Source organism: Myotis myotis, unplaced genomic scaffold (genome assembly GCF_014108235.1).
Source record: "Myotis myotis isolate mMyoMyo1 unplaced genomic scaffold, mMyoMyo1.p scaffold_m19_p_14, whole genome shotgun sequence".
Lineage (NCBI taxonomy): Eukaryota > Metazoa > Chordata > Mammalia > Chiroptera > Vespertilionidae > Myotis > Myotis myotis.
In genome coordinates this window covers 14,807,569-14,820,369 of record NW_023416318.1, presented here as the reverse complement: position 1 = coordinate 14,820,369, position 12,801 = coordinate 14,807,569, and the positions used below count along the sequence as shown (strand labels likewise).

Sequence of the window (12,801 nt, the reverse complement as noted above, 5' to 3'; positions counted from 1 at the left end):
ATGGGTTTGGAATATGATTTTGAAAATAAGGTGAGAGCGCGTGGATCAGGGGACTGCTTAAACGCTTGAGCAAATAAGTAAAAGCTGAAATCTTTGGAGATGTGTTAATCAAGAAAGAAGTAAGAAATTGACACAGCTGTATGTCAGACAACTGGGAAGACCCATGGATCAGGAGCAGGGAGAGGAGCCGCCAAGGGCTTGGTAAAGACATGGTCTACAGGAGGAGACCCAGAAGCCTGGGGAGAATTATTTTGCAAGAAAAGGGAAGTGGTCAGCAGTGTCAAATGAAGCTGAGGCCTCAAAAAAGCAGTTGGGCTTGGTCACTAAAGTACCATGGTGACTTTCAAGGGAGCAGTTTCCGAAGAATGGTGAGGCAAAAAGTCGCAGCACAGAAAAAAATGGTGGGTGTAGGGAAAGGGGGTTAGCTGTGGATGTAGACTATTCATTCTAGAAGTTTGTTACAGTGAATTTGAGAGAATTGGGTTGCAGCTTTCAGGAGTAATAGTGTAAGCCATTCACTTACTTGTTCAATCCCTATGTACCACAGCCCACTGGGTGCTTGTCCACTGCTAGGTGAATAAGGCAGGCCAGACCCCCGCTGTTATGCAGCTTGCATTCCAGTGTGGAGGTGTCTTCATCTGTAAACAACGAGGACAACCTCAGACACTGAAGGTGCTATTGATGAAAATAAAACAAGGCACAAAACAGGCACATTTCAGACTATGGATGGAAAGGGAAAGCACACAGAACCTGAGGCAGGACCAAGTGCCAACTATTCTAGAACAAAAAGGCCATTGTGCTTGGAGCTTGATAAACTAACGGGGAAGTAGGGGAAGACATCAGAGAGACAGGGGAGGAGTTTGGGTTTTCTTCTAAACCCAAGGGGACACCATTGTAGATTTTAGAGAAATGACATGATCTGATTTATAACTTTTGAATTCTCTTTGGCTGCCTTGTGAAGAATGGGCTGAGGAAGCTGCTGAAGAATTCAGGCAAGGGAGAAGGGTGGCTTACACCAGGCTGGTAGCCCTGAAAACAGAGAGAAAGAGCCAGATTGGAATATGTTTTGGTGGCGGAATCACCAGTTAGGACCTGCTAAATGTCGGGATAAGGGAAAAAGACAAGTGAAGGATGATTCGGGTTTTTCATCTGACTGAGTGGATCAACAGTGGAACCTTTTGCTGCTCTGGAAAGACTGGGGGAGGTGAAGATGTGGGGTGTGGAAGGGTAGTAGGGTAGACGGGGTGGCTCATGTGTGACATGTTTTGAGTCATCGAAGTCGAGATGGGGTTCAGAGCAGTGGTCAGAGCCCAGTGGAAGATTTTTCTCTTAGTGGAGAACTGAATATTTGTAAATTATAGATTGAGGGTAGGAATATGCTGGAGAGGGGGGTGAAAGGCAGAAAACGAGGAAGGAAGGTTTTGAAGGAGGGAAAGAAGGATTGGATCACTGGCCCAGACAGAGGTTTGCCATGGAAAGCAGAAGGGACTCTACTGATGCGAAAACGGAAATAAAGACAGATGTAGAAATAGAATTCTTTAGCGGTTGAGAGGAAGGAAGAGGGTAGAGCTTATGTGGAATGACCTCTGCCATCTCTCTAAATAAGAGAGGAAGTCGCCTGCTGAGGGGGATTCCAGGGAGAGGAATTGTTAGGAGCTGGAGGAGAGAGGTGAGGAGTAGACATCTTAGGGGCTCAGTTGAGAGAAGAGAGCATCACTCCCTGTAATGCAGGAGTGAGAAAAGCCCTTGACCTCAGAAGTCCTTAGTGACCCTCAGGCAAGGATGAGGAATGCAGTGGGAATGAATTGGGCACACAGGTTGGGTGGCGACTCTAACAGTAGGTGAGGGGAGTATTGTTAGACTAGGTTATGGGCACGTGTGGGATTCAGAGGGGCCTTAGTGCTCTGAGTGGGGCTGATGGGTTAGGGTCCTGGTGTAGGTAAAATGCTGGGTGTGTTTGCCGCAGAAGAGAGTTGTGCTGTTAAAGTGTGGTTCACAGCCCAGCAGCTGCAGTGTCCCCAGGAGTCTGTTAGAAATACCAAGGCTGGGTTCCAGCCCAAATCTCTGAGTAGGAGTGTGCATTTTAATTAGACTCCCGTGTGATGTTCTATGCATATTAAAATTTGGAATGAGTTGCTTTGGGGAATGAGGCTTTCAAAGGTTAAAATTTTTTAAAAAACCAACTGTATATTTCTGCTGAAGATGTGAGGATCTTTCTTATAGATTGGTTTGATATATTTTACTTTGTAATCTGTATGATTTTTCTGATTTCATTTTTTTAATATATATTTTTTACTGATTTCAGAGAGGAAGGAAGAGGGAGTGAGAGATAGAAACATCAATGATGAGAGAGACTCATTGATTGGCTGCCTCCTGCATGCACACTGGGGATCAAGCCCGCAACCCGGGCATGTGCCTTTGACCAGAATCAAATCTGGGACCCTTCAGTCCACAGGCTGATGCTCTATCCTCCGAGCCAAACCTGCTAGGCTGATTTTTCTGATTTTAAAAAAGAACATACATTTGTCTTGGAAGTGGAAAATACAGACATGTCTGAAGAAGAAACCAATGTTCAAGCACATTGTTAGGACTACTTACAATGTTAGAGGGAACAGAATCCTGACTGTGAGGGTCTCCCGGAAGTTTAGTTTCTCACAGGGAATAATCGAGGGAGGCTGGTACTTCCTGGTTAGATGACCTGCTAAGCTAGTTATTTAACCTAGCCTCTATTTCTGTATAAGCTGATGTATGCAAATAATAGTGCACAGGGTTAATGTAAGGATTATATTACATGTAAATACCTTAAGACAATTCCTGACACATAATATTAGGACTATATCAGGGAGAGAAGTCTCTACACAAAACAAACTTTTAACACAATGTCATAGCTGCTCCTGCGTGGAGGGAGGTCTTTGGACAACTTCGGGTATAGACTACTGTCTTGAAGGTCCTCACCAGCCATGACACTTCAGAGGGAGAGCCCTGGAGGACTGAGGAGGCAAGATACACCCTTGATCTGAAGGAGCTGGTCGGAGGATGGATGCCAAGGTCTAGGAAAAGGGAACAAGATGTGGAGACTTTGATGTAGGGAGTTAAAAGCAACAGAGCAAAAGCCTAGGCCTGGGATGGAGTAGAAGATTCTCCTCTCCCACTTTTGGTATTGTACCTTTTCTCTTTGTTACATAAGTCCACAGCAGCAGTGCAACTGCTTTTGTAGTAACATAGCTCAAACTGAAACCATGAAAATCAGGAAATAAATGTATGCACTGCCTTTAACTGCCCCTGACCAGTGTGGAAATCCCCCACTTTCTCACTGTGGCTTGTCCACAAATATAAATAAGCACTGATGAAACGCCATGGAAAGTGTTCAGCATAATGACGCGTAAGGCTATATGTAATGTTCAATTTGCCATGTAGGGTAGAAAGAGTGCATACCACTCCTCTGAAGGCATAACATGTCTGCTGGGTCATCTGGAAAGCAGATACTGAGACAGAATTAGAAATGGAAGGGTTTTATTGGGAAAGAGAGAGATTAAGTCCATGAAAGATAGAAGAAGAAGCCAAGTTGGGTACAGAAAGCTTTCAGACTACAATGCAAACCTGACAGAGGTGGCCTTGAGAGACAGAGCAAACGGTAGTCTTCTCAATGGACAGAGCTTTGAGATTTGTGTGGAAGACTAAGTGCCCAAGGTGATAATATTTTTGGACTCATGGACAGTGGCAAATGGCCTGTAGAACTAGTCAGGGTTCTATAGGGAAAAAGACTGAAAAATCAGAGACAAGGTCTGAGATAGTAGCATATGGACGTATAGAAAGGGACCTGAGGTATAAAGATGTCTGTATTATATACTAATACTCCCCCAAAGCACCCACCTGCAAATTAGTTAGCCAGTTGGTGTTAGCCAGTCCTTGTCTACAGTCACTACAGAACCATGGGCACCTCAATAGGGTGGTCACAGTGGCAGAGATGGAGGCTATGCATAGTGTCAGCAGTATTGACTTCCACTTTCCAAGGCTGATCTAGCTACTGCCACCTCTGAATGGCCAACCTGTGAGCAACAGAGATAAATGTTGAGCCTCCTGTATGGCTTATTTTATTTTATTTTATTTTATTTTATTTTATTTTATTTTATTTTATTTTAATGTTAATCCTCATCCGAGGATATTTTTTGATTGATTTCTAAGGAGAGTAGAATAGAGAAGGAAAGACAGACAGAAACATCGATGTGAGAGAAACACATTTGTCGGTTGCCTCCTGCACATGCTCCAACCAGGGCCCAGGCCAGGGAGAAGCCTGCAACCAAGGTACATGCCCTTGACTGGAATGGAACCTGGGACCCTTTGGTCTGCAGGCTGACACTCTATCCCCTGAGCCAAACCAGCCAGAGCTGACATTTATTTTTAGGAGACCAACCAGCCACTGGCCAAGTTGACTACACTGGACACCTTCCATCATGAAAGGACCAATGACTTATTCTTATAAGAATAGACATCCATTATGGGCCTGGATTTCCCTTTTCTGTCCATGAAGCCCACAGCCAGCATCACTATCTGAAAGTTTACAGAGCGCCTGACTTGAGGTACAGGGCCCTATACAACATAGCACTCAACCAGTGGACCCACTTCACAATGAGGGCTGTAGGGAATGGGCCCACGACCATGCGATCCATTAGTCATATGACACACCGTCACAGCCAGAAGCTGCTGGAGTGGTGGGACGTTGGAATGTCCTGCTGAAAGCGCAGCAGAAGTGACAGTTCAGAGGCAATACTCTGCAAAGAGGGGAACCGGCATCTGGGACGCAGTATGTCAACTGAATCAGAGACTTCTATATGACACTGTGTTTGAGACCCAAGGGGTGAAAGCAGGTGTAGCCTTACTTACCGCCATGCCCAGTGACCCATCCGGTGATTTGGGGCTACTGGTCTTTGCAATTCTGGACTCAGTTAAGTTAGAGGTCTTTATCCGCAGGTAGCACATTCTTGCTAAAAGACACAGCAAAGTCCCCACTGAACTCTAAGTTACAGCTGCCACCTGGGCATTTGAATTCCTTGTGTCTTGAGACCAGCCCACAAGAGGTCGAGTCAGTAACTTGAAACAGAATTAGGAATGCAAGGGATGTATTGGAGGCAATACATATGAAAGATAAAAGTGGAAGGATTAGCCAGGGAGCACCTCACATTGTGGTGCACGTAGGACAATGGCTCAGTCCACATCATGGAAAGCTCCAGAGCAAAGATTGCCTGTTCCCACGTTGAGGAGAAATGGCCAGGCCCTCCTATTCCACCATGATTTGCTACTTAAGAACAGAGGTATTTGGTCCATATGGATTTTGAAAAGAGCCTTTCCTGTATTTCAGAAAAGTTTCTTAAAGATCCCACCCTAGCCCTAACTGGTTTGGCTCAGTGGATAGAGTGTCGGCCTGCAGACTGAAGGGTCCCAGGTTCGATTCTGGCCAAAGGCATGTACCTTGGTTGCAGGCACATCCCCAGTAGGGGGTGTGCAGGAGGCAGCTGATCGATGTTTCTCTCTCATCGATGTTTCTAACTCTCTATCCTTCTCCCTCCTCTCTGTAAAAAAATCAATAAAATATATTTTTTAAAAATCCCACCCTATATCTCCCTAGTGTCTAGTTAGCTTTCATACAAACTCTAGTCCTGCAGCTTTGGCTCAATTCAACATTACAGTCCTTTATTCTCCCAATAAAACTTGGTATTTACTAATGAAAACATTGGCTTGCATAACTATTATTTCTAAAATGGATATCAAAAGCCTAGGTTGGAACTAAAAGCTGAATATTGTTTCCCTTTTTTTGTAGCTTAGCTCTGCTCACTCCTCTGAAGAGGCTAAGGGAGTAATAAAAATTGCTGGGAATAAAAAGTACTTGTAATAATATTCCAAATTATTACCCTGCATTGATTTATCTCATAGATATCATGTTGCATAAAAGAAACCAGTCTCCAAAGAATGTAATGTATGATTTCTTTTACAGGAGGTTTAAGATGAGGCAAAACTAAAGGTTATAAAAGTCAGAACATTTAATAGTTTTGGGGGTATGCTATATCATCTGGGAAACTGCAGGAGGAAATCTCATAAGATGCTGGAATGTTCTATAACTTGATCTGGGAATTGTGTATTAATATGGAAGATAAATTGTTGATCTGTACACTTAAGATTAGTGTGCTTTTGAATATAATTATATATTGTCTTTCAAGAAAAATGTATTGTTAGTTTCCTATTGCTGTTGTAATAAATTATCACAAATTTAGTGGCTTAAAACAGCACATGCTTATTATCTTACTAGAGGCCCAATGCATGAAATTCATGCACGGGGCTTGGCCCTCGCAGCCGTGGTGGCTTGCCTCGGCCTTGGCAGTCCCGGGTTTGACCAGAAGGTTGTTCGGCTGTCTGGTCTACTTAGCATATTATGCTTTTATTATTATAGATAATAAACATTCAAAAATGGGTCTCCCTGGGCTAAAATCCAGGTGTTGGCAGAGCTGTGTTCCATTCTAGGGGCTGTAGGGGAGAATCCAGGTTGTGCTTTGTCTGCCTTTTTGAGCTACTTTGGCTTGGACTCTCCTTCCACTTTCAAAGCCAACATTGGCCAAGTGATGACATCTCTCTGGCTCTGACTCTTCTGCCTCACTCTTACCCATTTTATTTTATTTTTTTTTAATTAAATCTTTATTGTTCAGATTATTACATTTGTTCCTCTTTTTTTTCCCCCCCCCATAACTCCCCTCCTCCCAGTTCCCCGCCCCACCCTCCGCCCTCACTTCCCACCCACTGTCCTCATCCATAGGTGCACGATTTTTGTCCAGTCTCTTCCCGCATCTCCCACACCCCTTTCCCCCCAGGAATAGTCAGTCCATTCCCTTTCTATGTCCCTGATTCTATTATAATCAACAGTTCATTCTGTTCATCAGATTATTTATTCACTTGATTCTTAGATTCACTTGTTGATAGATGCATATTTGTTGTTCATAATTTGTATCTTTATCTTTTTCTTCCTCTTCCTCTTCTTAAAGGATACCTTTCAGCATTTCATATAATCCTGGTTTGGTGGTGATGAACTCCTTTAGCTTTCCTTATCTGTGAAGCTCTTTATCTGACCTTCAATTCTGAATGATAGCTTTGCTGGATAAAGTAATCTTGGTTGTAGGTTCTTGGTATTCATCACTTTGAATATTTCTTGCCACTCCCTTCTGGCCTGCAAAGTTTCTGTTGAGAAATCAGCTGACAGTCGTATGGGTATTCCCTTGTAGGTAACTGAGTTTCTTTCTCTTGCTGCTTTTAAGATTCTCTCTTTGTCTTTTGCTCTTGGCATTTTAATTATGATGTGTCTTGGTGTGGTCCTCTTTGGATTCCTTTTGTTTGGGGTTCTCCGCGCTTCTTGGACCTGTAAGTCCATTTCTTTCACCAGGTGGGGGAAGTTTTCTGTCATTATTTCTTCAAATAGGTTTTCAATATCTTGCTCTCTCTCATCTTCTGGCACCCCTATAATTCTGATGTTGGTACGCTTGAAGCTGTCCCAGAGGCTCCTTACACTATCCTCGCATTTTTGGATTCTTTTTCATTTTGCTTTTCCGGTTGGGTGTTTTTTGCTTCCTCGCATTTCAAATCATTGACTTGATTCTTGCGCTCCTCTGGTCTGCTGTCGGGAGTCTGTATAATATTCGTTATTTCAGTCCGTGTATGCTTAATTTCTAGTTGGTTCCCCAATATAACATCGAGGGTCTCATTAGTTTTCTTGTAGATCTCATTAAGTTTATCGGCGGCTTCTAAACAGTTCTTGAGAGACCTTAAAAGTGTGGTTCTGAACTCTATATCTTCCACTGACAATTTTGTCCTGTTTCTTTGTCTCCGCATTTTGTTATGCTTCCTTGGTGCACCCCCTAGTGGTCTTTGTTCGCAGTCTTATAGTTAAATCTTGATTGTTGTAGCTAATTCCAGGGAGGGTTTGACCTCCAGGCCAAGTGGCTATGAGAATCAGCTGTGTCAGCAGTGAGAGAACTTCTGTCCTCTAGGGAGGTGCTAATCTAGCCTTTGCCTGAGGCTATCCGGCAAATGCCTGTGTGCAGGGCTTGGGCGGGGCGGGTCGAACAGGATCAACAGGGTGGGCTGGAGAGAGCAGTTATGGTGGCTCTCAGTCCTGTCCCCAGGGGCTCTGCCTCTCTGAGTCCCAGCACCCGCTGCAAAGCTCAGAGAGAAAGCTACACTCGCTCTGACCGAAGCCAGACAGTCCTGCTTCTCCCGTTTGAGTCTGGGTCCCTAAAGACTCGCCCGGATCTGGAGCTCAGAGTCTGCGACTCCCTCCCGATTGAAAACGCCAACCGCGCCCTCCGCCGCCAGCCCGCTCCGCGCACTCCACACCTCAGAATTTGACTTCAGCACTGCGCCTCCTCTGAGTGTCCGTATGCGTTTCTCTTTCCTCCTAGTTGTAGGACTTCCACTCAGCCAGCGTTCCTGTGGTTCTGGCTGATGTCCCTTCCGTCTTTTAGTTTCACTTTTGAAGTAGTTGTTCAAAGCAGCAAACTCCGGCATTAACCTATGCCGCCATCTTGGTTCTCACTCTTACCCATTTTAGTACCCTGGTGATTGCATTTGTCCCACCTGAATAATCCAGTAGCATCTCCCTGTTTTAAGGTTAGTTGATTAGCAACCTTTATTCCCTCTTACCATGCAATTTAACATATTCACAGGCTCCAGGAATTAGGATATGAATGTCTTTTGGTTGGGAGAGGGCTGCTCACCACAATTATTATTCTGTTATAGTTTTTTAATTTATAATTAAAGTTTTCAAGATAATGTCCTAACCAAAAAAAAGTTTAAAAACCATTAGCAATAAACTCATCATCCCATTTTCAAGTGGCACCTCCCCAAATGGGCTTTTCGTAGTACCAATTATTCCTGGATCCTCTTACTCTAGTGCTCACAAGTTTATAACATGCCCCATGATGTTTCAATCTCCTGTCCTGGCCATTCTCTGAAATATTATAGAAGATTCAGCTATCAAGAATATGAAACATGGGTTTCTAGGGAGAAGATGGCAAAATGCATATCAAGAGGGAAAAAAAAGATCAGTTGTGACTTTCATCTCAAGAAACACGGAGGTCAACTCACCTCTCACTATAAAAAATAATTTTCCCTTTGATGGGGAAAGACCTTTCCAGAAGCAACAAATATATGCTACCTCTGCAACAGCCTGCTTCATCTACCCAGAAGGCTGGCTCTGTTTGTTGACTCCTGGAAGTTCTTCACTTTGCCTGTTAATGCTGTTCTCCTGGTGAGATAGTCCAGCAAATTCTATAAACTGTTAATGATCCAGTGTACATGGGGCATATCCTAAACTTCTAGACAATTCTTATAAAAGCCACTTTCTGGGTAGGACAAGGCACATGATTAAGGAGGTTCATACAGTTCATAGTGCTTTTAATTTTAAAGGTTGATTGGTAAGTCCTCATTCTCTTAACTTCTACTTAGGCTCTCTTATGTTCCATTGGTGAAGCACTGTAGTCATGACACTGGAGTTGATGGAGAATCCAACTACCTGGTAGTTTTGTAATCCTGTGCAACATATAGGTAGAACACCAGCATGAAGTTTTATCACAAATAAAGCAGTGGAGTGAAGGCTGAAAAAATGCCAAGCTTGGATTTGACATAGACTTTTCTTTAAGAAGGAAAAGAGCTATGACAGAAAAAAGTGGAAGCTTTTTGTTTTTATTGATTTCAGAGAGGAATGGAGAGGGAGAGAAAGATAGAAACATCAATGATGAGAGAGAAGCATTGATTGGCTGCCTCCTGCACGCCCCCTACTGGCCATGTGCCCTTGACCGTAATTGAACCGGGACCCTTCAGTCTGCAGGCCCCAACGCTCTCCACTGAACCAAACCAGCTAGGATGAAAATGGAAGCTTTTAAATGGAAAATGTAATATTGATTTTTCCGGGCATATCATTGTGAAAGTAAGAACATCAGAGAGAAAAGAGAAACAAAAATAGGGCACACACAAGAAACTGGAAGTGAGAATGTTATTGGACTCCTCAATAGCAACATTGAAACTTGAATAGATCAATGCCTTCAAAACTCTGAGTAAAAGTTATTTTTGACCTGGAAGTCTGTATGTGTCTTTTTTGAGTCATTGCTCCTTCAATTCCTGACCATTCTGGGTTTCCACAATGCACTTCACTTAGATTCTCTTTGCTATCTCTCCCTGCATGTGCTATAATTGACCTTCCTCTTCCTCTGCTAAATCATTTTTCATTCTTCCATCGACTTTCTGTTTTCAGACTGTGTTTCAATTACACATCTCCTTAGTCACATTGAGAATGCAATTTGTATTGCTGTTTCTCTTTTTTCTTGTTGTTTTGGGGTAATCTGCAATTAGGTATAGAAAGGCCTTTCCCTGCTTCCTAACAATGGAAAGGTTTTCTCCTTGTTTTTCTCATTCAGTCTTTCAATGGCTACTTATTGATTGCCTCGGTTCAGCCAGGCTGAGAAAATAAAACAAAAGCAAGCCCCTATGGCCTCTATTACAATGCATTGGCAATTCTAATTCTACCCTATTCGTCCTGTGCAGATCAACGGCAAGGTCAAGTTCTTATTCTCAGGAAGGCAAAAGAACAGGCACATGCAAGTAATTAACACTATCCTGTTACCTGTACATGTGATACACATTCACGTGGCCACCATATTGCATTCATGCATCTGTTCTCAGTGTTCTCTCCCTATGCGGATGCTTATTCAGGGCATCAGAAACGGAAATCTTCCCCAGTTGATTCCCCCTGCATTGACTCTTTATTTGCATTTGTCTACGAATTTCTTGTCTTTGTCAAATGAGTCAGCAAAGATGTAACTGTTCCCTTATTTGGCTTGTTCCATGTGCTTCAATGTCACACTGCAGCAGAGGTACCAGGGTCTCTGTTGCACAGTCCATGTGTCTGCGCATCTGGCGCGCACACACGTAAAGGCGTCTAGTTATCTTTTCTGCTCCATCTGGACACCCGAGTGTTAGCTACAAATGCTAATTGGTTGAATGCTTTGCATACTTTCTCTTTCAAAGCCTGAAGGTTTTTTTTAAAGCTGAAATTTCTAAAATCAATGAAAGGGTTAGTTAAAAAATGAGGACTCAAAGTTGTGGGAGCGAAACCAACGCCTGGCTCGGAGTAGCAGCAGCACCGCGGCTGCCGAGGGTGTCTCTGGCCAGTGTCTCTCCCTCCAGTCTACAGCGTGGGGAATATCTTTGCGAACCTCTTCAAGGGCCTTTTTGGCAAAAAAGAAATGCGCGTTCTCATGGTGGGCCTAGCCAGTGATGGCGAACCTATGACACGCGTGTCAGAGGTGACACGCGAACTCATTTTTTGGGTTTTTTCTTTGTTAAATGGCATTTAAATATGTAAAATAAATATCAAAAATATAAGTCTCTGCTTTACTATGGTTGCAAATATAAAAAATTTTCTATATGTGACACGGCACCAGAGTTAAGTTAGGGTTTTTCAAAATGCTGACACGCTGAGCTCAAAAGGTTCGCCATCACTGGCCTAGAGGCTGCGGGGAAGACCACCATCCTGTACAAACTGAAGCTGGGTGAGATCGTGGCCACCACCCCCACCATAGGTTTCAACGTGGAGACTGTGGAGTATAAGAACATCAGCTTCACTGTGTGGGACGTGGGTGGCCAGGACAAGATACGGCCCCTGTGGAACTACTTCCAGAACACACAAGGTCTCATCTTTGTGGTGACAGCCATGACCGAGAGCGTGTGAAGGAGGCTCGAGAGGAGCTTATGCGGATGCTGGCGGAGGATGAGCTCAGGGATGCTGTCCTGCTCGTGTTCGCAAACAAGCAGGACCTCCCCAACGCCATGAACGCAGCTGAGATCACGGCCAAGCTGGGCCTCCACTCTCTGCGCCACAGGAACTGGTCCATTCAGGTTACCTGTGCCACCCGTGGGGACGGGCTCTATGAGGGACTGGACTGGCTGTCCAATCAGCTCCGGAACCAGAAGTGAACCGAACTCCTCTCTTCCCCCGCACTCCCTCCTCCACCCTTGCTTTCCTCTCATGTGGCAGATGTGCCCCTGTGGTGTGAGTGCCAGAAGCTGTCTCCATGGTTGGTCCCAGTGTGCTTCATCATGCTGCACATGTGCAGACGCAGCCTGCAACCGGGTTTTTATTTAATGTAAATAGTTCTTGTTTCCCATGAGGCAGTTTCTGGTACTCCTGTGCAATATTACTCAGCTATTTTTATTGTAAAAAAAAAAAAAAAAAAAAAAAAAAAGAATCAACCCACTGTTTAGTACTGAGAAGGAATTTTGGGCACCCAGGGCGGGGCCTTTAGGAGTTGCTCTGAGGTCACCTCAACGCTCCTCCTCTGGGCTTTAAGTCTGTGTTGAGATCCATTTTGGTGGTTGGTTTTTAACCCAAACTCAGTACATTTTTTATAATATAAATACAAGGTAAGGAGACACTTTAGCACAGAGAAGGGAGAAATGTGCCTAGTGTAGGTTCTGCAGTAATGGCTTGAGTCCAGTCTGCCTGTGGTCTGTCTCCCATCTGGAGCGTGCAATGGGCAGAACCAGCCACAATACATTCTGCATGGTCACTTACGGTCCCTGATTGGCTTTGTCTCGCTGGGTCATCTGCATCCCATAGCATTTGTGCTTGTACCTGTGCTTACACCACTGCCTATGGGGGTGGGCTGGGGGCTGCGCCCACCACTCAGGCCCCTTGGAGGGACCCCAGCCTTCCCTTCGGTCAGTGTGGGTCAGCGTAGGTGCTTTGGTGGGATCACTCTGGCC

The 12,801-nt window shown here is 44.3% G+C and overlaps 1 pseudogene; it reads left to right on the top strand.

Moving 5' to 3' along the window:
* On the top strand, positions 1 to 12,201 carry LOC118669411 (annotated as a pseudogene).
* The last annotated feature ends 600 nt before the right edge of the window (positions 12,202 to 12,801 follow it).